Below are 27,323 nucleotides of genomic sequence, written 5' to 3' on the forward strand. Positions count from 1 at the left end.
TGCCGACTGGCAATGCAAAAGTCGATGGATGCGATGATAAGTTTTAGCTGCAGAAAAAAGAAAGAAAAAATGAAGAGAAAAAAAAAAAAATACAAAGAACAACAAGTTAAAAAGCAGTAAGTTCGGCCGGGCCGAACTTTTAATACCCTCCACCATTTGCAATGAATTTGGAAATTTTCAAAAAATAAAATCCTTAAAAAATTCTGTTAAAATTTTGAAAATACCGAATATAGCCGTTATTTTGGGGTCTATACGACGTGGTCATACATAGGCATTGTTTCTCATAAGCCATTACCATATTCAAATTCGAAACTTGAAATAAACGGTGAATAATGTAGCTAAAATCATCAAAATACCGAATATAGGGAGGTACCGTTATATGGGGGCTATCCGAAGACCTGGCCCCGCACAGACAATTTTCTGTCACAGACTGTAGTTACCATAACGAACTTCAAATACCAATTTTAAAACAATTCCGGTGAATAATGTCGCTAAAATCATCAAAATACCGAATATAGGGATATACCGTTATATGGGGGCTATATGAAGACGTGGACCTGCACAGACAATTTTCTGTCTTAGGGTGTAGTATCCATTTTGAACTTCAAATACCAAATTTGAAACAATTCCCGTGAATAATGTCGCTAAAATCATCAAAATACCGAATATCGGGAGGTACCGTTATATGGGGGCTATACGAAGACGTGGACCTGCACGGATAATTGTCCGTCTTAGGGTGTAGTATCCATTTTGAACTTCAAATACCAAATTTGAAACAATTCCCGTGAATAATGTCGCTAAAATCATCAAAATACCGAATATAGGGAGGTACCGTTATATGGGGGCTATATGAAAACGTGGACCTACATAGCCCATTTACGAACTTAACCTGCCTACTGGAAAAATAAACATGTGTGCAAAATTTTAGCCACCTATCTCAATTCATTCGAAAGATAGCGTGATTACAACAGACAGACAGACAGACTGACAGACAGACGGACAGACAGACGGACATCGCTAAATCGACTTAGAATTTTACGCTGATCAAGAATATATATACTTTGTTGGGTCTGATATGAGTATTTCGAGGAGTTACAAACGGAATGACAAAGTTAATATACCCTCCATAGTATGGTGGAGGGTATAAAAAACCAGAAAGGAACAACATTAAAGTAAGCCATAACAACCGCAGCCCCGAGCCAAGGATGGGTGGAAGTGGTGTTGGTTGCCTGTTGCATCCCAAGTTGGATGCCATGGCAGCCAAGTTGGAGTATCTCTATCACTCATGGCTGTTGCTGCCGTTGCCGCTCTATTAGAAAACATTTTCAACACTTCATTTAAACATCACAACAAATTCCCAGCTTTCAGCTCGGGGTGATATGGTTGTGAAATCTTTTTTTTTTCCATCCTACAAAGGATATAAGCAACCAAACACGCACACACACACAAACATCGGCTAACAGGTAACAAGTAACAACAAAGAAAGCTTAACAAATCATTATGTGAACGTCATTTGGTTGGATTCATCTTTCATACACAACTACAACGAGTCTAACAACATCTCAGCTCGTATTTGAACATCTTGTTGGCAGTTGTATTTACTCAGTCCTGAGGATACATAGGAGGGAGTTATGGCAATTTTGTGGGTGTTTGAGATTATAAATTATGGAGTTGTGAGAAAGGCATCGATTCTGAATGAGAAGAGCATCTTAAAGTGGGAGTTTTATAAATCGAAACTCAAGTAGGAAGCCTTCAGATAGGAAAGGAAGGAATTAGAAAACTATTGTATAATTCTTTACAAGCGATGGCAGACGAAAAGTAGTCTTCAATTAAGAACAACTAAAGAAGCAACTATGTTCGGCCGGACCGAGTTTTTAATACTCTCACAAATTTTGAAGGAACTTGAAAATTTTGAAAAAAAATCAGTCGAAAAATACCTTTCAAATAAAAATTGTTATATAAGGGGATATACGAAGACGTGTTGTTGCTAGTACCGTTTCCGAACTTGTGTTAATAAAAAATATTGGGATGTGTGAAATTTGAAGACAATCGAATTCTTACTTCACATATTATAACAAGTTTAAATTATTCCAAATTCGACCCTTTATGGGGGAGGTGCTTGATGGAGTGGGCCGATATTGTCCATTTTCGCATCTGACCTGGGACTGCAAAAACATTAGGATTTGCAAACCTTGTACAAAATCAAATCATTCTTTTCTATTTCTATAGTGTAAATTATTATCTTTGAAAATTTCGAACTTTTTTGTGGGAGGTACCAGAAGGAGTAGACCAATATTGTCTATCTTCCAACTCGATCTAAGTTTGACAATAATATTACGATGTACCAAATCGGATACTCCCTTGGAGAATTATCGTGCACACCAATCAGTCATACAGACGGGCGGACGAACACCCTATGAACGACTTCAAATGTCCTGAAACGGAGTTGGTCCAATGAGTCCTAGGGTCTAAAACTGTTATTTCGATGAGGCACGTTTTGGCCGTATCAAATGATGTATACCCTCTGTAACCATATGGCTGACGAACAACCTATAATCGACTCCAAATGTCCTGAAACGGATTTGGGTCAAAGAGTCCTAGGGTCGAAAACTGTTATTTCGATGAGGCATCAAATGATGATGTATACCCTCTGTAGCCATATGGCTGACGACCACCCTATGATCGACTTTAAATATCCTGAAACGGATTTGATCCAAAGAGACCCAGGGTCTAAAACTGCTATTTCGATGAGGTACGTTATGGCCGTATCAAATGATGCATACCCTTTGTAGCCATATGGCTGAGGATATAAAAGGCAACCTGAAAGATAATTATTGTATAAAAAACGTTTCAATCTTACACGAGGACAACTTTTCAGGTTCAAAAAAAGTCCCTCTTCGATTGTATGTATAGTTCGATGGCCATTTCAAATAACTTGATGTTAAAGTATTTACAAGGGTCCTATTTTACAAAAGAATTGTTACTGGCGAACATTTCTTCAGGGAATCCTTTTTATTTAAAGTGCGACTGTAAGGGTTCTTAGAAGTGTTCTTAGATAGATTAGAAGGAGATCTTATTAGAAGTAATTCTAAGAACGATTTCTTATAGAAGGACTAAGGAGCATCATATCTAGATATCTTTCTTACAGAGAGGGTGTTTACAAGGATATTTCTAAGGGTCCTATAAGGACTACTAAGGAAGAATTGAATCTAATGATCTTTGAAGGAAAGGATATTTTATCTGGACATCTTTCTTACAGATGGGGTATTTACAAGGACCGTTTTTAATAAAAGGTTCTTATAAGGACTTCATCTTAGTGAAAGGGTTCTTACAGAAATAGGTCTTTTTTGAAATTTTTATTTTGTAAGAATTCGCTCTAAGGATATTATTACATCTAAATATCTTTCTTACAGATTTTTTCGTAAGGACTCCATATAAGTGAAGGGGTTCTAGCAGAAATAGACCTTTCAAGTACTTTTTATTACGGAATAATTGACTCTAATGATCCTTTGAAGGAAAGGATATTATATCTGGATGTCTTTAATACAGATAGGGTCTTCATAAGGACCTTCCTTAATAAAAGATTTTTTCTTAAGACCTCCAAGGATTCCAGCAGAAATAGACCTTTTAGGGACTTTTATTTTGAAAGAATTCCTCCTAAGGATATTTTGAAGAACTTTACATTACATCTAAATGTCTTCCTTACAGATAGGGTCTTTGCAAGGCCCTTTCTTAATAAATGATTTTTTCGTAAGAACTCCACCTTAGTGAAAGGGTTCTTGCAGAAACAGACCTTTTAAGGAATTTTTATTATGGAAGAATTGACTCTAAGGAACATTTGAAGGAAATGATATTATATCTGGATGTCTTTCTTATAGATAGGGTCTTAACAAGGACCGTTTTTAATCAAAGGGTTCCGATCAGGGCTCCATCTTAGTGAAGAGGTTCAAACAAAAATAGACCTTTTAAGGACTTTTCATTATAGAAAAATTGACTCTAAGGATACTTTGAAGAAAAGGACATTATATCTAGATAAATTTCTTACAGAAAGAATCTTTACAAGGATATTTTTAATCAAAGGTTTCCCATAAGGTCTCCATCTTAGTGAAAGGGTTCTTACAGTAGTAGTCCTTATAAGGAATTTTTATCATGGAGGAATTGAATCTAAGGTTTCTTTGAAGAAGAGAACAATTCCTTATCGAAAGGAAGGATTTTCTCTTTGGAATATGTTTTCCATCTTCAAAGGTGGTTATCATAATGTCTTCCTTTTAAAGCATGGTTGTAAGGGATGTGTTTCCTACAGAAGATATGCTTCTAAGGGCTCCATTTTTTGAAAAATACATTTTTAAGACACCTTTAGATTGAAATTATACTTTTTTAATTTACCTTGTCATAGAGAACAGAATTGAATTCATAACTTTTCCAGAATCTTTCCTTAAAGAGACATTGGCTCTAAGTCCTCTCCGTTCAGAAAATTACGATTCTAAGAAACATTTCTTTCAGCTTCCAAGGATAATCTCCTATAAAAAGTTTATTTTCGTTTTAAAAGTACCCCTTCGCATGGAAACCCTGTTGTATAAAAAACTACCTCTGTATAGAATGGGGCCCTTCTATTGAGTAGATCATTCGCATAGATAGGCTACTTTTGTATAGAAAGGACCTTTTATTAATTAAATGACTCTTGTGTATATAAAGAACCAATTCGTATAGAAAGGACATTTTCATAAAGATACGACACTTTCATAAAGAAAGGAACCTTTCGTTCAGAGAGAACCCTTTTGTATAGAAAGGACCCTTTTGTATAGAAAAGACCCTTTCATTGTTCATTCATTATAGCCTTTCGAATAGAAGGTACTTTTTATGAAACTTCCTTTTAAGGACTCATTCCTAAAAAGCATTTGTAAATATATTTTCAAAAAAAATCATAGATGCCTTAAGGATGCGTATGAGGAAACTTTCCAAAGAAGAGGTCCTTCCTTTTGTATAGACAAGACCCTTTCATAGTTCATTATAGCCTTTCGAATGGAAAGTACTATTTCGGATGGAACTTCCTTTTAAGGACTTATTCCTAATAAGCATTTGTAAATATATTTTCAAAAAAAAAATCGATACTTTTAAGGTGCCTTAAGGATGCGTATGAGGAAACTTTCCAAAGAAGAGACCCTTCCTTATAAACAAAAACATTTTTGGGAAAAGAGGACACTTTGAGGGTATTTTCTTAAAACGCTTTCCTACAGAAAGGATCTGTGGAGTTTCTAGTGACAATTTACTATAAACGCAACGGTTGTAAGGATCCGTTATATTTATAACACTATTCGTATTCTTGGCAAAGGAAAAAGGCTTTTCCAAGGACTCTTACACGCTGTATAGATTGTTTCAAAGGACATTTTCATTTTTTTTTTTTTTTTTTTTTTTGAAAAATTTTGTCTCTTCTGAGATAATGGATGTTCCTTAGAAAATGTTTGTTTGTAAAGATCCTGTTTTTTGGAAAAATCGTTGTAGGACTTTTAATTGTAAGGAAGGATGATTCGAAACACCTAATATATATTATTTTATAAAAGTTGTGTCCCATGGACTTTTTCTCAGATAAATTATTATTTTTAAGACCCTTCTTTCTCTTAGAAGGGTCTTCTGCTAAATAAGAAAATTGTTCCCCTAAAGAGATTGTTTGTAAGAATCATTTCTTGTAAAGAGCCTTTTTATACCCTACACCACAAGGTGGTCAGGGTATTATGTCTTTGTGCATTTGTTTGTAACAGGCAGAAGGAAACGAGATAGACCCATAGTTCCTTTTGATGATCTGCATAGAATCACATTCTGAGTCGATTTATGCATGTCCGTCCGTCCGTCTGTCCGTCCGTCCGTCTGTCCATGTATTTTTGTAAACAAAGTACAGGTCGCATTTATTGCCCGATCCAGATGAAATTTTGCAAAGATCTTTTGTTTGGCCCAAGGACGAACCCTATTGAAATTGGAGATAATCGGTCAAAATTTAGATATAGCTCCCATATATATCTTCGTCCGATTTGCCTTTTATTGTGCACCAAACGTGTAATATCAGCCCGAATAGTATGGAATTTTGCACATACAACCAAATTAGGCCTGAAAATAAGTATGCCAAATTTGATCGAAATCGGTTCATATATAGCTATAGCTCCCATATATATTGTTCATCCGATTTGTTATTTTTGTCCTCCGCAGCCGTAATATACACTCTGTAACAACAATATTTGGGGAAATATATCAAATGCAGCTCAGAAATACCTTTGCTAAATTTTATCGAGATCGGCTTAGATTTGGATATAGCTCCCATATATAACTTCGTCCGATTTACCTTTTATTGTGCACCAAACGTCTAATTTTTGTCCAAATATGATGGAATTTGGCACCTACGACCGAATTGAGCCTAGAAGCTAGTGTGTCAAATTTGGTGAAGATCGGTTCAGATATAGCTATAGATTCCATATATATTATTCATCCGATTTGTTATATTTGTTACCCACAACCGTAATATGCACGATATTCAGGGAAATATATCAAATACAGCTCAGAAATATCTTTGCCAAATTATATCGAGATCGGTTCAGATTTGGATATAGCTCCCATATATATATATATATATATATATATATATATATATATATATATATATATATATATATATATATATATATATATATATATATATATATATATATATATATTTTTTTTTTTTATCCGATTTCAAATTAATTGTGCACCAAATGGGCAATACAATTCCGAATTTAAAAGATACAAATGCTTCGGCATATTTAGTCCTTTGAATTTTAAATTATAATTATAACCATAGCGTGTATGATTGAATTCTCCCATAAAAACTTTTAATTGTTATGTGGAGCTCTACTTAATTAGCAAAATGGTGTAGGGTATCATAAAGTCGGCCCCGCCCGACTTTAAGACTTTCTTTACTGGTTTTTTATTGCAAGAGGGGCATTTATTTTAGGAAGGATGCCTTGAAGGACATCTATCTATATATATTTTTTAAGGGTTTCTATAGGACCTCTTTTTGTTTTGCTTGTAAGAATCCTGTTTTTTATTGCAAAATTGTCTAGAGTCCTTTTATTTTAAGAAATGATCCTTCTAAGGACATCTTAATTTTAAATCTAATATATTTTCTTATAAAAATTGTGTTTCCAATGACGTTTTTCAGAGAAGTTTTTATTTTTAGGAACCTTATTCTACAAACAGGATACTTGAAGGAATCTTGTGTTTCCAATGATGTTTTCTCAGAATAGGAGAAATACCTTCAAAATTATTATTTTAGAATACTTTCATTGTAAAATGACCTTTATTGGACCTCTTCTGTTCGCCTAAAAAGTTTGTTTGCAAAATTCCAGTTATGTATTGTTATTTAGGGCTTTTTAGTTTAAGTAAGGATCCTTCTAAGGACATCTTGCTGTTAAATAGACTTTTTTTATAAAAATCGTGTTTCCCAGGACTTTTTTCGGTGATATTTTAGGTCCCAAATTTTCAAATTCCCATTAAAAGACCTCTTCTGTTACAAGAGTTGTTTGTAGAACACGTCTCATGGAAAGGTTATGTCAAAGGATGCATTCTTGTCAATGAAGAATGTGATGTTAAGGAACGTCCAGTGTATGATGCTTTAGTAATAAGTCAATTATTATTTAAGAGGTGTTTTTGAGGATTCTTTGTATTCCAAATCCAATTCCGCTTTGTGATAAATTGTGTTTGTGGCGATGGTTTTAGTAGCTCGTTTTTTAAGAAATTTTGCCTTTAAGATTACTTCCTAATAGAAAAATGCTTTTAAACAAAGATTTTCTTTGGATAGAATTTCAAGGATTCTAAGGACGCTTTTTTCGCTTTCTTTATTTTTCGTAGAATTTGTATTAAGTGACTTACTTTCAAAGTATCATCTCCCCGATAAAGGCCTAATTTGATTCATCTGATCATTCTGTACCACATTCATGGCCTGGCGGTTACACCACCAATTTTTTTTTGCTGCTGATATAAAATGTAATGATCTCATGCCCGATTAGGATGTTCAACAATGCATCACCTATGTAAGTAGTGTGACACCACATTCTCGTATTCAGTCAGTCAGTCAGTCAGTCCATCAGTGAGTCATCCTTCAGCCGTTGATAAAAATCCTTACCTTTTCCAGGCACTTAACACATCAATCCCCCATGGTTCATAATAATGCCATAAAGTTTTGCTTCTTGTATAACAACTAACGGATGACTGAATTTTGTTGTTGCTTTTCATACTTTCTATTCCCTCTCTTCCTCTCTCTCACCCTCCCGCCTAGGTGAAACATATTAAACAGAGCAATGGAAACATAATTTTTTATGCTTTCAGAATTTCTAAATGAGTTTCAAAGTTAAGTGACTCTCGGTGAGGTTTGTTTTGCATAAGACTTGGCCACAAACGAATGAACCAACGACAGGATGAACAAACGAAGATTAGATGGGATGAGCTGAAAAGCAACTTTTGATTTTGATGAACTTGTGCCACTTGATTTCTATGACATAATCAGGAATTGAGGTGAATTGCTTTGAGACCCAATATGTTTGATAATTCCATAAGGAATAACCCTTTGTGTGCGTGCTGTGGGTGTTTGAGTGTGTGTGTGTGAATAAATATCTTGTAATGGGGGTGTTTGAGTGTGTGTGTGTGTGAATAAATATCTTGTAATATTTACGCACAAATAAAGCCCATTCAAAAAATGCATGCCTGATATCAAAAGAAACAAGTAAAAAAGTTGTAAATTCGGCAGGGCCGAACTTTGAATACCCTACAATATTTGATACAAATTTGGTAATTTTCAAAAAAATGAAATCCATTATAAATTCTGTTAAAATCTTAAAAACTCCGAATGTGGCCGTCTGGACCTGCATAGGCAACATTTGTCATAAGTTATTATAATATTCAAATGCGAAACTTGAAAGAAATATATTTGTAATGTAGCTAAAATCATCAAAATACCGAATATCGGGGGGTACCGTTATATGGGGTCTATACGAAGACGTGGACCTGCACAGACAAATTTCTGTCATAGGCTGTAGTATTCATTACGAACTTCAAATACCAAATTTGAAATAGTTCCGGTAAATAATGTCTCTAAAATCTCAAAAATACCCCATATCGGAGGAACCGATATATAGAGGCTATACGAAGACGTGGACCTACATGGCTCATACTTTGCCTTAGGCTGTAGTATCTATTACGAACTTCAAATACCAAATTTGAAACAATTCCAGTAAATAATGTCACTAAAATCATCAAAATACCGAATATCGGGAGGTACCGCTATATGGGGGCTATAGGAAGACATGGACCTACAAGGTCAATTTTCTGTCTTAGGCTGTTGTATCCATTACGAACTTAAAATATAAATTTTGAAATAATTCCTGTAAATAATGTCGCCAAAAAACTTTAAAATACCGCATATCAGGAGGTACCGTTATATGGGGGCTATAGGAAGACGTGGACCTACATGACCCATTTTCAATACCATAAGTCCTGCAGACATAATACACATTTGAGTAAATTTGTATCAACTTACTTCATTTCGTTCGGAAGCTAGAGTGATTTCCACAGACGGGCAGACGGACGGACATCGCTAAATCGACATAGAATTTTATGCTGATCTAGAATATGTATACTTTTGTGGGGTCTAAAATGTATATTTCGAGGTGTTACCCTCCATACTTTGGTGGAGGGTATAAAAAGGAATTCAAATTTATTGCTTTTAAAGTTTTGAAAAGAAATATTATTCTTTTGATGTATAGACCCAGAAGAGAACCTTCCTTTGAGTATTTCAAGGACTCCTTTAAATACAACAATTGGTTCTTAGATCACTTTTTATAAGATTAGCATGTGCCTGCTACATCGTCATCGAAAAGTCCACCTTAAGGTTTACCGAGAAGGATATAAGTAAAACAATGGTCCAAAACTATTCCAACGTCAACATATGTAAACACTTACACAATGACCTCAATATCAAATTTTAGAATTTCAGTTATTTAATATCCACCATTACCAAATTTAACAACGTTAAGTACAATTATGGTACGCATATCCAAAACCAGCTCCTTCTCTCAACTACAGAGACCAACAGTGACATCCACAAAAACTTTCTGGATTTCAGCTTTATCCCTTCAGTACTATTTAGTACTATTCGTACTATTATATTACACATTTGCAAAACTAACTCCATATCTCAATTCCAGATACCGATAGAGGCCCTAATGTCAAATTTTGGGATTCCAGCTTTTTTTTCTTCGCCCTATACGCAATTTAGTACCACTTAGTGTTTTCGAACAATTATAGTACACATTCCCAGCAGTAGCCTCAAAATATTAAATTTCAGAATTCCAGCTCTATGCCCTTAACCAACACCAAATTTAGTACATTTCGTAAAATTATGGTACACATTTCCAAAACCATATGCATATGTCCCGGCTAGACATGAACAGCGACCCTTATACTGAATTTCAGATTTTAAGTATTCTCTGTTCACCCAATCCCAAATTGTACAAAATTTGGTACACATAAGTACGAATTTAAAAAAAAACTTCCTACATACCCAAATCCTGTTCTCGAATTTCCAAAACTATCTCCATATTGAGAAATCATGCAATCCCATACCCTAATTTCGGAATTCCAGCTTCATTGTTTCCCGCAATTCCAATTTGTACAAAATGTAGTGTCATTTAGTAAACATAAGTTCCAATTTACAAAACTACCTCCATTACCCAGTATTCATATTTTCTTAGGGTATTTTTTTTTTTCAAAATTTCAGGATTCCAACCCAATCGATTTACCAAAATTAAAATTGAATACCATTTAGTACACATAAGTACGAATTTACATAACTATCTACATAACACTATCCAATAGAAATCTAATTTCCAAATTTTCAAAATTCCAACTCTATCAGTTCTAGTAAAATTTAGTACTTTTTAGAACACATAAGTACGAATTTCCAAAACTATCTTTATACCTCAGGCCTAGAATGTAACAATAGTCTTAATGCCAAATTTCAGGGTTTCAGCTCCAAAATTTAAATTGTTTCAAATGTAGTACCATTTCTAGTACACATAAGTAAGAATTTCCAAAACTACCTACATTTCTCAGTTCTGCAATGCAATAGTAATATTATATCCAAATTTCAGGATTCCATATTTATTGGTTCTCCTAAAATTTAAAGAGTACCAAATTTAGTACCATTTAGTAGACATGAGCACGAATTTCCAAAACTACCCCAGTCCCAGAATGCTATAGTTATCTTGTTTCTAAATTTCAGAATTCCAGCTCTATCGGTTCCCTAAATCAAAATTGTACCAAATTTAGTACCATTTAGTACTTTTTGTGCACATAAATACAAATTTCGATGACTTCTTAATATACCAATCCTACACTCCGTCTGCAATGTTAATTTCGAATTTCATCATTCCAGCTTTCAGTTCTAGCAGATATTTCCAAAAACCCAGCCTTATCTGACCTCTTCTGACCAAGAGTGACCGTAACCCAAAATTTGAAGATTCTAGTTTCAGCCGTTTCGACTGGACGTTGATGTATCGTCAAGTCAGTCAGTTAGTTGGTCAATTTCTTTACTCCTTTTTATTAATATATACATGATGAGATTCTCTCACAAAAAGAGTTCTTCCAGAGAATTAATTACTGGTGAAAAGCCATTTTCGTTAGAATTTTTTCTAGGAAATTTTTCACAAAATAAGGACATTTTCCGATAAGCTATTTTTATACCCACCACCTTGGAAAGGAGGGTATATTAACTTTGTCATTCCGTTTGTAACATCCATAAATATTCATCGTAGACCCCATAAAGTATAAATATATATTCATAATCAGCATAAAATTCTAAGTCGATTTAACGATGTCCGTCTGTCTATCTGTTGAAATCACGATACAGTCCACATTATTTGAAGTAGAGCGTCAAAATTTAGCAGAACAATTTGTATTGCATCAAGGATGGTTGGTATTGAAAATGAAATATATCGGTCCACGTTCTGGTATAGTCTCCGTATAACAGTACCTCTCGATATTCGGTATTTTGATAATTTTCGCCACACTTTTTCACGGATTTGTCTGAAAATTGGTATTTCTAGGTCATAATGGGTCCTACTTCGTGTGGCGAATGTATGTATAACAGTACCTCCCGATATTTGGTATTTTGATGATTTTTGCCACAGTTTTTCATGGATTTTCATGGTCCACGATTTGATACATCCCCCATATTACCGTACCTACCGATATTCGGTATTTTGATGATTTTTTGCCACAGTTTTTCATGGATTTGTGTAAAAATTGTTATTTGTAGGGTACAATGGGTTCTAGCCCCGTTGGCGAAACATTGTATGTATAGGCCCACGCTTTGGTATATCCCCCATATAACAGTACCTCCCTTTATAGGGTATTTTGATTATTTTTTTTTTCACATTTTTTCACGGATTTGTTTGAAAATTGGTATTTACTGGTCATAGTGGGTTCCAGCTCCGGTGGCGAAACATTGTATGTATAGGCCCACGTTTTGGTATAGCCCTCATATATCGGTACCTCACGATTTTCGGTATTTTGGTGGTTTTTGATATGGGCCAAAAATTATGTAACACCACGAAATATTGATTTCCCACATAGGAAAGTAGCTCGCCGAGCTGAGTCGATCTAGCTATGTATGTCCGTCCGTCTGTCCATGTTAATTTGTAATCACTCTACAGGCCCGATCTTCACGAAATTTGAAATGTAGGTGGGGTTAATGTCAGAATAGAACCCTATTTCTTTTGGAGATGATCGCATTATATTTAGGGGTTGAAATGGACCAAAAACTGAAAAATTTCCTGTCACAATTATAGACCAATCGAAGCGAAAGTCAGCATGGGGCTAGAGCTTTGGGCTGGGTAGAAGCCTTCCAATTTTGATGGTCATCGGGTAATATTTAGTGGTTGAAATAGGCCATAGCATTTGTGATAAATAAAAGTCGAATTTTCCATTAAACCGCGAATATTTTTAATGCGGCAAAATCACAAATAGACGGAAAGGTCAATTCTGACCGTTACGTAGATGCCGATAGTAAAAATATCGGATATATATAGAGAAATATATACAATGTATATATACAAAGGAATGGGATGTTATCTAGAATGCTTATATCTCCAGAATGGCTGGAGCGATTTTGACAAATTTTGTAAATTTAAAATGCCCTTTTGGCATAAAATCTAAAAAAAAATCGCATAAAAAGATGCCAATAATGATGTTAATATAGATTTTGTATTATTTTGTGACATTTTTTTATTTTCTCATATTTTTTATCGCATGCGATTTTTTCATAATGACTTATAATATTGAAGTGTATATTTTGTAATATTTTTGCACTTTACAACACAGGTTGGGGTTATTATTTATATACAGATTGTAATTATCGTTCGATCCTCACGAAATTTTTGACAAAGGTAGGGTTAGGCTCAGAAGGGCTATGTCTATTGTTTTCAAAGATGTCCGCAATATATTTAGGGGTTGAAATGGACCAGCAACTCAAAATGTTCCTGATTTTGCATCCGTTATAAAGGTCACAAATAGAAACCAAAGGGCACGAAATCTTGCTTCAAGTTAGAATTTAAGACAGCGGGTAGGATGGACCACTACTTTTGTGTGAAAAAATACCAACATTACTTACAGGCGATATCCGAAATACACAATAGGCGAACTTCTGGCTTTTTTATGCTGATTTCGTTGACGAATATAGCCACATGTCCTAGACAAGCATATCATATAGATGAGTTTAAATTTGGAGACACAGAGAGGCCTCTTATTAGGGGGTTCAAATAAACCAAAAAAAGAAAAAAAAATCCTGATCACACAATTGAAGCCAATCGACACGCCTGAGAAGATAGTTAAGTACATTGAAGAACTCTGGCATTTTGGATGACCATTGGATTATATTTAGCCGTAAAATGGACCACAAAAACTAACAGCACGACGGAGTGCATAAATATTGGGAAAAATGTCCTTGTCAAAATGCTAAGGATAATATCGGGCAGCGCTCCGTGACATAATTTCAAAAGCGAAATCTTCCAAAATGGATTTGGACATGAGGGGGCTTCTCACTTATAGTAGTGTTGTAGGGTATTACATGGTCGGGCCCGCACTACTATTGCCTTTGCTTAATTGTTTTTTCACTGATTTATCTGAAAATTGGTATTTTTGGGACATGATGGGTCCTAGTTTGTGTGGCGAAACATTGTATGTAAAGGTCCACGCTTTGGTATAGCCTCCATTTAACGGTACCTCCCGATATTCGGTATTTTGATGATTTTTGCACATTTCACGTTTTTACACCATTGAATGTATAGTTCCATGTTTTCCTATAGCGCACATACAGTGTTGCCCATATTCGATGGACCCATCTGGCAACGCCATAACTTTTGACAGAGATGTCACATCGCTTAATGACATATCGCGTTTGAAGCGTCAGTCCAAGCAGATTTTTACCATGAACCAATAGTTGAAATTTACATTCAACAGAAGAAGTCAATTGTGAAAACTCAACGTGCTTTTAAAACATTGAAAAATGTGAGAAGTGCGCCTTCTAAGAACACGATTAAACGTTTATACGAAAAATGTTTGACTGGTAAGGCTCTTTATAATCCGATGGGGCCATATAAAAGTCGACCAAGGCGATCGGCCGAGAATATCGCTGCCGTCCCCAAGAACATCCCAAAAACGTCGTTCTCAGCAGTTGGGCATGGCTCGGTCCACTTTACAACGGATTATTCGCAATGATTTGCATTTGTTCCCGTGCAAAATTCAATTGACGCAAAGAATGTTGCCTGCGGACAAGCCTCGTCGATTGGAATGGGCCCAAAGGTCTGTCGAATATGGGCAACCCTGTATAACGATACCCACCGATATTCGGAATTTTGATAATCCTGGTCACATTTACCCAGGAAATTGTTTCAAATTTGGAATTTTAGAGGATTTGATTGATGACAATCTTTGACAGAGGTTCCCGTTTTGGTATGGCCCCATATAACGGCCTCACTCACTTTAGGTTTTTTTGATAAGATAAACTGCATTATGCAAATATATATGAAGTTTAAAGTGAAACACGCTTGAATTCAGATACCTTTATATATTTCCTTCATTCTAAGATACGGGGTATTAATAGTTCAGCCTGGCCGAACTTAATGTTTTTTTACTTGTTTCAAATAAAAACTCATTCGGAGATGATATTCCCACATTAAATCGTGAAACATTTTTGTTTTATTAAAAAGTGTCCTTCTACAGTCATTTTTTTAACCAAAAGGTATTTCAAAGGAATTTCCCGCCTGTTCAGATTTTTTTTTTATATCAGCAATAACTGTTACCCCACATTACGCATCCCACATCCTTTGTAGACCACTGTTTGTTATTTTTAATCGTCAAATTCCTAGTTTATTCGTTATCTCATTTGTTGTGGAGCTGGAAGTAACGATTCTTGAGTTTTGTTTTTCCACTACTCACATTGTTGTTGCTGTTGTTGTTGTTGTTGCTGTTGGGGTTGATGTGAAATATTAAAACGCCAAGAATTTTTAACTTTTACTAAACCAGCTGTAAACGAATTAATGTTTGTGTGTGTATCTATTTGTGTGTGTGTGTGTGTGTGTGTGTGTTCGAGAGTGTGTTTAGCCATGTATCAAAGTACAATATTAAATAACATCCTGAATATAAACGCCTTTACGCACAGCTTAACAACAGCAACCCGTAGAGGAGTGGAGAAGAGAGAGAGAGAGAGAAGAGACGATGAACGAACGAGGTGGCTTAAGTTGAGACGATGATGATGACGATGAAGACTAAAACAAAATGTGTGAAGATGAGAGGCAAGCCGGGTAAATGCTCGGTGTCCTACCATGCTGGAGATTATTGTGAGGGTAGATGATTGTGTGTGTGAGTTTGTGTGAGTGTGTCTTCTAACGTGTTAACATTAAGAAAGTCACAAAGCTGTAGTTTATTAACAACATCAGCAGCAACACCATCACCATCACCACCCTCACAATCAACAACCACAGGAGCAGCATCTGTTGCTGTTGATGAGACATACGAGTAACAGTATTTGTTCTTGTTGTTGTTGCTCCGTTGTTCAAATAATAGACTCACAGCTGGTTGAAAATAGACTGGCGCCAAATTTGTGGCTGACTTAACAGATTTCCATCATTCCGAATATGAAAAGGTAGAGGTGCCAGACAAAATGTTTACCAAGTTGTCGACATCGAATCACAACTTGAATAGGGTTATGGAGTTGGGGATGCAATTTTTTTTTTTTTTTTTTTTTTTTTTTTTTGTGGAGGAGATGGAGGAAGTCTGCATTAGAGAATTGTAAGGATTCTATATGGACGCGTTGGAGGGAGACGTTATAGAAGAACTGAAGGCACAAATATATAGACGAGCTGAAGAAAAAATCTCAGTAGAAGAGTTCAAAGGATGAAACGGTTCTCTAAGGACCAGCTCTAGACGAGCTATATGGTACTCTTTTTAAACGAACCGAATTGGTGCTAAAGCTTTATAGACGAGTTGAAGGGGGCTAAAGGTGGGAGTTTTAAACGAGCTCAAGACAGTCAAGCGTGTGGAGTCTTTATGGACATACTTTTACAGGGTGGGATAAAAAAACTGCAACCAACTTCAGACTGCTGTAATTTCTAAGCCACTCGTCCGACAGATGTTAAAATTATTCCAGTGATAGCTCATGATATTGTTTACAAGCGTACAAAAGCATTTTGATGAGAACTTTCCAGGAAAAAAGTTATTCGTGATGGAATTCAAGCGCGATAAGCCTGTGATTTCTTTATATTCGGCTGGAAAACCACAAGTGGCTACCGTTACAGCACTCCAGCATTTAAATGTGAATAAATCTTTTGTGTCTCCTACCATCGCTCGTTACCGTGATACTTAAAGCGTAGCCCGACGTCAAGAAAGAGGATTGAAAAAAAAACAGCAGCATCAGCAGAAATGGTTCGAAAAGTAAAAAACCGACTTGATTGAAACCCGCGTCGCAGTGGCCGAAAAATGGTTTGGCTCGTGAGCTGAACATATCGCAATATTCCATTCGGCGAATACTGAAAATGAGCTCAGGGTAAAGCCATTGATATTCCAAAAAATGTAAGAATTTACTCCGCAACAGAAAGAAAATAGTCTTAAAAGGGCTAAAGAGTGTACTGCCGAATTTGGAATTTGGTTTTCTCCGATGAGAAAACATTCGTTGTCCAGCAGTTTTTAAACAAACAAAATGATCGTATTTACTTGCCAAAGAGGTCAGCTTAAGGTGTGCACCTTCGGTTGGCCACCAGGATTCAAGCGCTGGCCGTGGTAATGGTGTGGGCCGCCATTACATACGATGGTCGTGCTCCGCTCGTATTAATCGACCGTGGCAGAATAAATGCCGAATATTATTGCGAAAATATTCTGGAGGGTGTATTAAAGCCTTGGACACGCAAACATTTTGGCCGCAGACCTTGGACATTCCAACAGGACTCAGCACCAACGCACGCGCCACCCAAGAATGGTCACAAAATGAGTTTCCTCGCTTCATTTCCAGCGCACAATGGCCACCAAAATCTCCGGATGCCAATCCTTTGGGCTATTGTGTCTGGAGCATTTTGGAAAGCAAGGTTGGCACTAAAATACTAAAGTGTCGATCACCTCAAGCTAGCGCTACGCCGGGAATGGGCCAAAATACCCCAGAGCAACATTCGGGCAGCGTGTGACGTTTCCATTGACCGTTTGAAGGCCATAATTCGTGCCAAATGTGACCAATTCGAACAAATCTAAATTTATGCTAAACTTTGATGCTATTTCCGACATTTTTGCTTTCATTCAAAAAAATTAAGAATAAAATGTAACAAGTAAAATAGCTGTAAGTTCTGCCGGGCCGAACTTTTAATAACCTCCACCATTTGGTATAAATTTGACAATTTCCAAAAAAAAAAAATAAATAAATAAAATCCGTTAAAAATTCTGTTAAATCTTAAAAATACCGAATGCCTATACGACGACGTGGACCCGCATAGGCAACTTTTGTCATAAGTTATTACAATATTTTAATGCGTAACTTGAAGAAAAATCTGTTTATAATGTAGTTAAAATCATCAAAACACCGAATAAAGGGGGTACCGTTATGGGGGCTATACGAAGACGTGGACCTACACAGATTATTTTCTGTCTTAGGCTGTAGTATCCATTACGAACTTCAAATGCCAAATTTGAAACAATTCCGGTGAATAATGTCGCTAAAATCATCAAAATACCGAATATCGGGAGGTAGCGTTATATGGGGGCTATATGATAACTTAGACCTACATGGTCCATTTACGAACTTAACCTGCCTACTGGCAAAATATACATGTGTGCAAAATTTAAGCCTTCTATCTCAATTTGTTCGAAAGATAGCGTGATGACAACAGACAGACGGACATGGCTAAATCGTCTTAGAATTTTACGCTGATCAAGAATATATATACTTTGTTGGGTCTTACATGAGTATTTAAAGGAGTTACAAACGGAATGACAAAATTAATATACACTCCATAGTATGGTGGAGGGTATAAAAATTATGGCGCTTGACAATTTGTTGTTGCAATTTTTATACCCTCCACCATTCGTAATAGATACTGCAGCATAAAACAGAAAATGGGCCATGTAGGTCCACGTCTTCATATAGCCCCCATATACCGTGCCCCCCGATAATCGGTATTTTGATGATTTTAGCGACATTATTTACCGGGATTGTTTCAAATTTCGCATGAGAAGTTCGTAATGGATACTTCAGCCCATGCCAGAAAATTGTCTGTGCAGGTCCACGTCTTGGTATAGCCCCCATATAACGGTACCCCCTTTATTCGGTGTTTTGATGATTTTAATTACATTATAAACAGATTTTTCTTCAAGTTTCGCATTAAAATATTGTAATAACTTATGACAAAAGTTGCCTATGCGGGTCCACGTCGTCGTATAGGCATTCGGTATTTTTAAGATTTTAACAGAATTTTTAACGGATTTTATTTATTTATTTTTTTGTTTTTTTTTTTTGGAAATTGTCAAATTTGTACCAAATGGTGGAGGGTATTAAAAGTTCGGTGCGGCTTTTTTATTTGTTTTATCTCACCCTATAATTCTTAAAAAAATCGATATTTTGGGTCAAATAGTCCTTGAGAAAGGAATTAGTCATATAAAACCCTAAGAAAATATATTTTCTAAAAACCCTCTATATAAAGGCCAGTAGTCCTTCAAACATATTTGTCCTTGGTTGTAAAATCTTTAAAAATCCAAGTCTTGGAAACAATTTTTTTAAGCAGTTCTATAGATTTTTTATCGGCGATGTTAATTCAAATAGTTCTTTAAAGGGTGTTTTTTTAAATGCCCAATCGGTCCCTATAAAATTATTTTAAACATCCCCGTTTGGTCCTTTAAAAAATATTCTCATAGATTTTCAAATATAAACCACCCTTGAAGACCCCCATTTATCGATGCCTCATAAATAGAATGGGAAAGTGTCAGACATGGTATAATTATGATTGCTATAAGGATAACGATTGCAATAATAATGATGCCATGACATGCCTGGCTGTCTGTCTGTCTGTCTTCATGTCACAGCGTGTAGATGTTGTGGTGGTAAGTGTGTCATGTCGATGTGGCAGTGGCAGTTCCATTCGGTTGCTAGTTTATGGTAATGAATGGAAAACTAAAGATTAACATAAAAAAATACTGAATAAAATTATTCGCCTTTGATGATGATCAGTAGTCGGGAGAGAGACACAGCTATAGGACGGTCGGATGGACGGACGGACGAACGAACGCTCAAGGGTTAGGCAGTAAAACGGCAATAACAATAATCATAACAGCAACAAGAACAAGAACAATTTGAAGTGGAACGAATATCCTTGTCGCCGCGCCATAGTCCTCGTTGTTGCCGTCGCCGCTGTCTCTGAATAATCATCGTTAAACCAGAAAACGATAACAAGTGACAAGTCATGAAAGCAAAACTCCAACAACGACAACGGCAAAACGCAAAACAACAAAATGTCAATTTTGATAACCATTAAATAAACAAGACAACAATGATGGGTTGGAGAGGGGGTGGGGGGATGTTGACGTCGGAGGCAACAATGATAGCTAAAAACAAAAACACAATGAAATTATGATGCGGTGTTGCTTCAGCCGCTGTCATTGTTGTTGTTGTTGTTAAACAACAAAGTCTTCGAGCACTCCGGCAACGACAACGGCTCGGATAAAAGGGATATTCAACATATGGTGGTTAAATGTTTAGAATTTTTTTTTTTTTTTTGTGTAAAGAGGGCGCGGGAAGGTTGAAGAGAGAGGAGGGGAGGGGAGAGAGCTTTACGCATTCATGTTCATATTCACATAAATACAAAATGCCACGGGTTATTTTAGCTGAGGTGACATGCGATACAAATGACGTGTCTCTGACGCCATCCAGTTGGGCGCCAATTCATCTCCTCACATGCGATTCTATGGCAACAACAAATATGGATGGCATTCAACATGTTACCATCATTTCCATTGAAATTCACGAGGGGTGAGGGGAGGCCCATCATTAAAAATGTTTGCACATAAAATGCGTTATGAAATTTAACGTGTACTCTCTTCGCCAAAGATAAACAATTAATGATAATTTAATTACAATAGAAAGGTGACATAGACATGGTAGAATAAAGGAGAAGGCAGGAAAACATTAGGTATTAAATGTACCGTATGGAAAGAAAAACAAGTAAAACAGCCGGTAAGTTCGGTTGGATTGAACTTTATATACCTTCCACCAATCGGAAGGAACTTGAAAAATCTCAAAAAGGAAAATCGCCAAAAAATACCGCTGGATAAATAATTTTTTGTCATAGGCAGTAGTAACGATTCCACACTTCAAATACGAAATTTGAAACAATTCCGGTGAATAATGTCGCTAATGTCATCAAAATTCTGAATAGAGGGAGGCACCGTTGTAGGGGAGGCTAAACTAAGACGTGGACCTGCATAGACAATTTTCCATCATAAGTTGTAGCACCCGTTACGAACTTTAAATACCAAATTTGACGCAATTCCGGTGAATAATGTCGCGAAAATTCTGGAAATTCCGTATATTTCGGGATAGCGTTATATGAGTGCTATACTAAAACGTAGACCTACATAGACAATTCTCTTCCAGGGGTTAAAGTAGAGAGAATTCCTTGTGACATTGAAAAATGTGACTAAAATCATTAAAATACCGAATATCGAGGGGTATTCGATATCGTGGACCGATATAGCCCATCTTCGAACTTGACCTGTATATATATATATATATATATATATATATATATATATATATATATATATATCAAAAGGATGCTCCCAACATCTGGGGAGAGGATTTCACAGATACTTATTCACCAGTCACAGATACTTAGATCGTCAATTATTATCAGTAGAAGCGAAAATTGAAATTCATCAGATGGATATCGTAACGCTTAGCTGAATGAAGAACAAGTTAAAAAGCAGTAAGTTCGGCCAGGCCGAACTTTGAATACCCTCCACCATTTGGAACGAATTTAAAAATAAAATCCTTAAAAAATTCTGTTAAAATTTTAAAAATACCGAATATAGCCGTTATATTGGTGTCTATACGACATGGAGCCACCCAGGCATTGTTTGTCATAAGTCATTACCAAATTCAAATTCGGAACTTGAAATAAACGGTGAATAATGTAGCTAAAATCATCAAAATACCGAATATAGGGAGGTACCGTTGTATGGGGGCTATACGAAGACGTGGACCTACACAGATAATTTTCTGTTTTAAGATGTAGTATCCATTGCGAACTTCAAATACGAAATTTGAAACAATTCTGTTAAATAACATCGCTAATATCATCAAAAGATCGAGTAAAGAGAGGTACCGCTCTATAAAGGCTATACAAAGACGTGGACTTGCTTAGATAATTTCCCGGTTGTAGTACCCATAGTACAACAAAAAGTTAAGGTAGAGCTACCAGCTTATTACAATTTTTTTCCAAGTGTGCCCGACTTCTGCCAATTTTGTGTATGTGTTTATCGTTTTAAATAATAACAAGTAAAAAAGCTGTAAGTTCGGCCGGGCCGAACTTTGAATACCCTCCACAATTTGGTTCAAATTTGGCAATTTTCAAAAAAATAGAATCCGTTAAAAGTCCTGTTAAAATCTCAAAAATACCGAATATAGCCGTATACTAGGGTCTATACGTGGACGTGGACCTGCATAGGCACCTTCTGTCATAAGCTATTATAATATTCAAATGCGAAACTTGAAAAAAATATGTTTGTAATGTAGCTAAAATCATAAAGATGCGGAATATAGGGTGCCATGCCATGGGGGTTATTAAACGTGGACCTGCACAAACAATTTTCTGTAGTATCCATTACGAACTTCAAATAGAAAATTTGAAATAATTCTGGTAGATAATGCGTTAAAATCATAAAAAATACCGAATATCGGAGGTAACGTTATATGGGGGCTATACGAAGACTTCGACCTGCACAGACAATTTTCTGTCATAGACTGTAGTATCTATTACGAACTTCAAATGCTGAATTTGAAACAATTCCGGTAAATAATGTCGTTAAAATCATCAAAATACCGAATATCGGGGGATATATGAAAAAACTGAAACCAAATTAAGACTTCTGTCATTTTTAAGCCATTCGTCCGTCAGCTATTAAAATTAATCCAGTGACAGCTCATTATATTGTTTACAAGCGTACAAAAGCATTTTGGTGAGAATTTTTCCTGAAAAATAGTTATTCGTGACGGAATTCAAGCGTGATAGTGTGATCTCCTTATATTTGGCTGGAAAACCACCAGCATTTAAATGTGAAAAAAATCTCTTGTGTCTCGTGCAATCGCTCGTTACTGTGATACTGGTAACGTAGCCCAACGTCAAGGATGTGGACGGAAGAAGTAAAGAAGCTACTTGATTGAAAACCCCATTGCAGTGGCCGAAAAATGGCTTGGCTCGTGAGCTGAACATACCGCAATATTCCATTCGGCAAATATTGAAAAATGAACTCGAGGTAAAGCCATTCAAATTCCAAAGAGTGAAAGAACTTACACCGCAACAGAAAGAAAATAGACTCAAAGGAGCTAAAGAGTTACTTCGCTTGACCGAAAGTGTTGAACTGCCGAATTTGGTTATCTCCGATGAGAAAACGGTCGTTGTTCAGTAGTTTGTAAACAAACAAAAACAAACGTGTTTACTTGCCAAAGAGGTCAGCTGAAAATGTACACCTTCGATTGGCCACTAGAACTCAAACGCCGGCAATGGTGGTGGTGTGGACCGCCATAATAGCCGTTGGTCGCTCTTCACTCGTATTAATCGACCGTGGTATCAGAATAAATGCGGAATATTATCGCGATAATATTCTGGAGGTTATATAAAAGCCTTTGGCAGCAAATATTTTGCCCGCAAACGTTGGACATTCCAACAGGACTCAGGTTGGCACTAAAAAATACCAAAGTATCGATCACCTCTAGCAAGCGCTTCACCGGGAATGAGCCAAAATACCGCAGAGCAACATTCGGACAGCGTGTGACGGTTTCAATGGTCGTTTGAAGGCCATAATTCGTGTCAAAGGTGACCAATTCGAACAAATTTAAACTTATTCAAAAAATTGATGCTATTTCCGACATTTTTTGCTTTCATTTAATAAAATTTAAAAAAAAAATGTAAAAAATTATGCTGTTTGACTTTGTTGCAGTTTTTTCATCTCACCCTGTATACTTTGTTGGGTCTAAAATTATTATTTCGATGAGTTACAAACGGAATGTCGAACTTGACACACCCTCCATATTATGTGTGGTGGAGCCACATCAACCAGGGTGGTCGAAAATGCAGACACGTATTTTGCCTAAGGCACGTTTTGGCCATATCAAATTATATAGTCCTATGGCTGATGGTATAAAAATTAACGAATATAATTCTGATAAGTCCTGAATTATTTTAAAACACTTCAAATTGTCTGATACTCCTTGAAAATTGATAACAGATATATACTAAATATTTGGGAAAAATAGACTTCAAATGCCACGACTCAACAATTTTTTTTATGTCCCTTAGGGGTACCAGAAGGAGTGGTCCGATATCTTCCATCTTCACACCCGACCTTAAGTTAATTAAAATAGTGACTTGGTTAATTTGAAGACAATCGTATTCTGACATCACATATTATAAGTGTTAAAATTTCTTCTCCGATATTCTTCATTTTCGCACCTGACCTGGCGCTCATGCAAATATTATAGGATTTTGCAAAGTTGTCACAAATCGGATTATCCTCTTTTTTTGTGCAGTAAAATATATATTTTTTACGATTTTGACCTTTTGTTTGGGACAACAAGGAGTGGAGTGATATTGTCCATCTCCGAACTCGATATAAGTTTCATAACAATATTACCATGTGCCAAGTTTGGACCAAATCGGATACTTCGTTCGAAAGTTATCGTGCACACGAGCCAACCAGCCAGCCAGACGGACGGACATCGCTAGATCGACTCCAAATGTCCTAAAACGGATTTGATCCTAAAAGACCTAGAGACTAAAATTGTTATTTCGATACGGCACTTTTTGGCCGTATCAAATGATATACACCCTTTGTAGCCATATGACTGAGTACATAAAAATGTGATCAGTAACAAGTAAAAAGCTGTAAGTTCGGCCGGGCCGAACTTTAAATACCCTCCACCAATTGGTACAAATTTGGCAATTTCCAAAAAAAAAAAAAAAAAAAAAAAAAAATAAATAAATAAATAAAAAAAACATCCGTTAAAAATTCTGTTAAAATCTTAAAAATACCAAATACTTATACCACGACGTGGACCTGCACAGGCAACTTTTGTCATAAGTTATTACAATATTTAAATGCGAAACTTGAAGAAAAATCTGTTTATAATGTAGCTAAAATCATCAAAATACCTAAAAAGGGGGGTACCGTTATGTGGAGGCTATACGAAGACTTGGACCTGCACAGACAATTTTCTGGCATGGGCTGAAGTATCCATTACGAACTTCACATGCGAAATTTGAAACAATCCCGGTAAACAATGTCGCTAAAATCATCAAAATACCGAATATCGGGGGGTACGGTATATGGGGGCTATACGAAGACGTGGACCTACATGGCTCATTGTTGACATTTGACTTAGGATGTAGTATCCATTACGAACCTTAAATACCAAATTTGAAACGATTCCGGTAAACAATGTCGCTAAAATCATCAAAATACCGAATATCGGGGGTACCGTTATATGGGGGCTACACGAAGACGTGGACCTGCAAAGATAATTTTCTGTCTTAGGCTGTAGTATCCATTATGAATTTTAAATGCCAAATTTGAAACAATTCCGGTGAATAATGTCGCTAAAATCATCAAAATACCGAATATCGGAAGGTAGCGTTATATGGGGGCTATATGATAACTTGGACCTACATGGCCCATTTACGAACTTAACCTGCCTACTGGCAAAATATACATTTATGCAAAATTTTATCTTTCTATCTCAATTTGTTCGAAAGATAGCGTGATTACAACAGACAGACGGACAGACAGACGAATATCGATAAATCGACTTAGAATCGACTTAATCGATCAAGAATATATATACATTGTTGGGTCTGACATGAGTATTTCGAGGAGTTACAAACGGAATAACAAACTTAATATACCCTACATAGTATGGTGGAGGGTATAAAAGCCAAGATTTGTAGACCATATTTTGAGAATATCCACATGTGTTAGTCTGTTTGTCCAAAAAAAAAAAAAAAAAAAAAACTATTCTTAAAGCCCCACGTCCTTTAGTCCTTGAAAGGGCAATTTTAAAATTCACGATTGTGTTTCTTTCAGAAAATATTCCGTATGGAATCTTAACTCATTAATTTGATGAGTCACAAAAATAATGCCAAACTTGCTACACCCCCTCTCTCTGATTCCACTGAAAATTGATTTCAAAATCCTAAAATAAATAATTATCCTTTGGGAGCCAAACGATTTACTCGTCACTGTCCTCCAGCGGCATCGATACGCACAGCTAAAAATAATTTATCTGTCTTTGTCGAAGCGGGACAATACAATTATTTGTTGTTGTTTTTTTTTCTATTTCAAATGTGTCTGGACAAGAACTAAAGTTGGAAATTGTAGATTCCATACAAGTTGTCGAGAAGGTTGTCAATTAACACCATTGGGGGGCTTTCAATGCAATGCGTGTAACAACAACAACAACAAAATCAATTTTTCTTAATTTATATTTTTGTTGCTCTCCTCGCATCATTGCTTGGATCGAGAGAAGGGACAAAAGAGAAGTGGCCAATGTATTAGCTAGCCATGCAATTCATTCATTGATATTCTCTTGGCATTATGGAAGAACACCTATGGAGCTTAAAATTGTTCGATTGTAAAATGAAACTAACAATGGAAGGCACTTTGTAGTCAGGCCAACCCAAACGAACTAGGCAGGCAGGCAGTCAGTCAGTCAACTAGTCATGAGCCAGCCTGCCAGCGAGCCAGCCTCTGTTGCTTTATAACTTTGTGCCTTTGTGCCAGCACCAAACAAATATGTCAACCAACATTGCTGAGCTGTAGCTAGCTCTTCATGGGTGGGTGATGTAAACAAAGTTCATAGAAGCGACAAACAAAACATTAGAAGGAGGTCCTGTGAAGCCTTTGTGCCAATACTTAATAAACAAACATTTTGTTACTTTTGTATGTGTGCGAGTGCGCGTGGGAGGGTGATGATATTGATGGGTGTACGATACGTAGTCATGAAAAATAATGCTGCACTGTGGTGTGGGAGGAAAACTTTAAAAGAATTTCAAAGCGTTTCTAAGCTTTCTTCTTTTTCGTGTTAAAAAATATTCTTTAAAAATCTATGTAATGTGGTTTCTTGGTTCGTTCCAAAAAATAAAGTTTTGGCTGTCTTATATAATATCCTTAACGAAGACGTGGACCTGCAAACAAAAATGTTTGTCATAGGCTGTAGCACCTATTGCGAACTTCAAATACGAAATTTGAAATAATTCCCGTAAATAATATAGCTGAAATCATGAAAATATCGAATATCGGGAGGTATAATTATATGGGGGCTTTACGAAAACGTGGACCGACATGGCCCATTTACGAACTGGTAAAGTATGCAAGTACGCAAAATTTTGGCCTTCTGATTTTGGCCTCGTGATTACAACATACAGACAGACGGACATCGCTAGTTCGTCTTAGAATTTTACGCTGATCCAGAATATATATACATATATACAAACGGA

This window comes from Musca domestica, unplaced genomic scaffold (genome assembly GCF_030504385.1).
Source record: "Musca domestica strain aabys unplaced genomic scaffold, Musca_domestica.polishedcontigs.V.1.1 16, whole genome shotgun sequence".
NCBI classification, from domain to species: Eukaryota; Metazoa; Arthropoda; class Insecta; order Diptera; family Muscidae; genus Musca; species Musca domestica.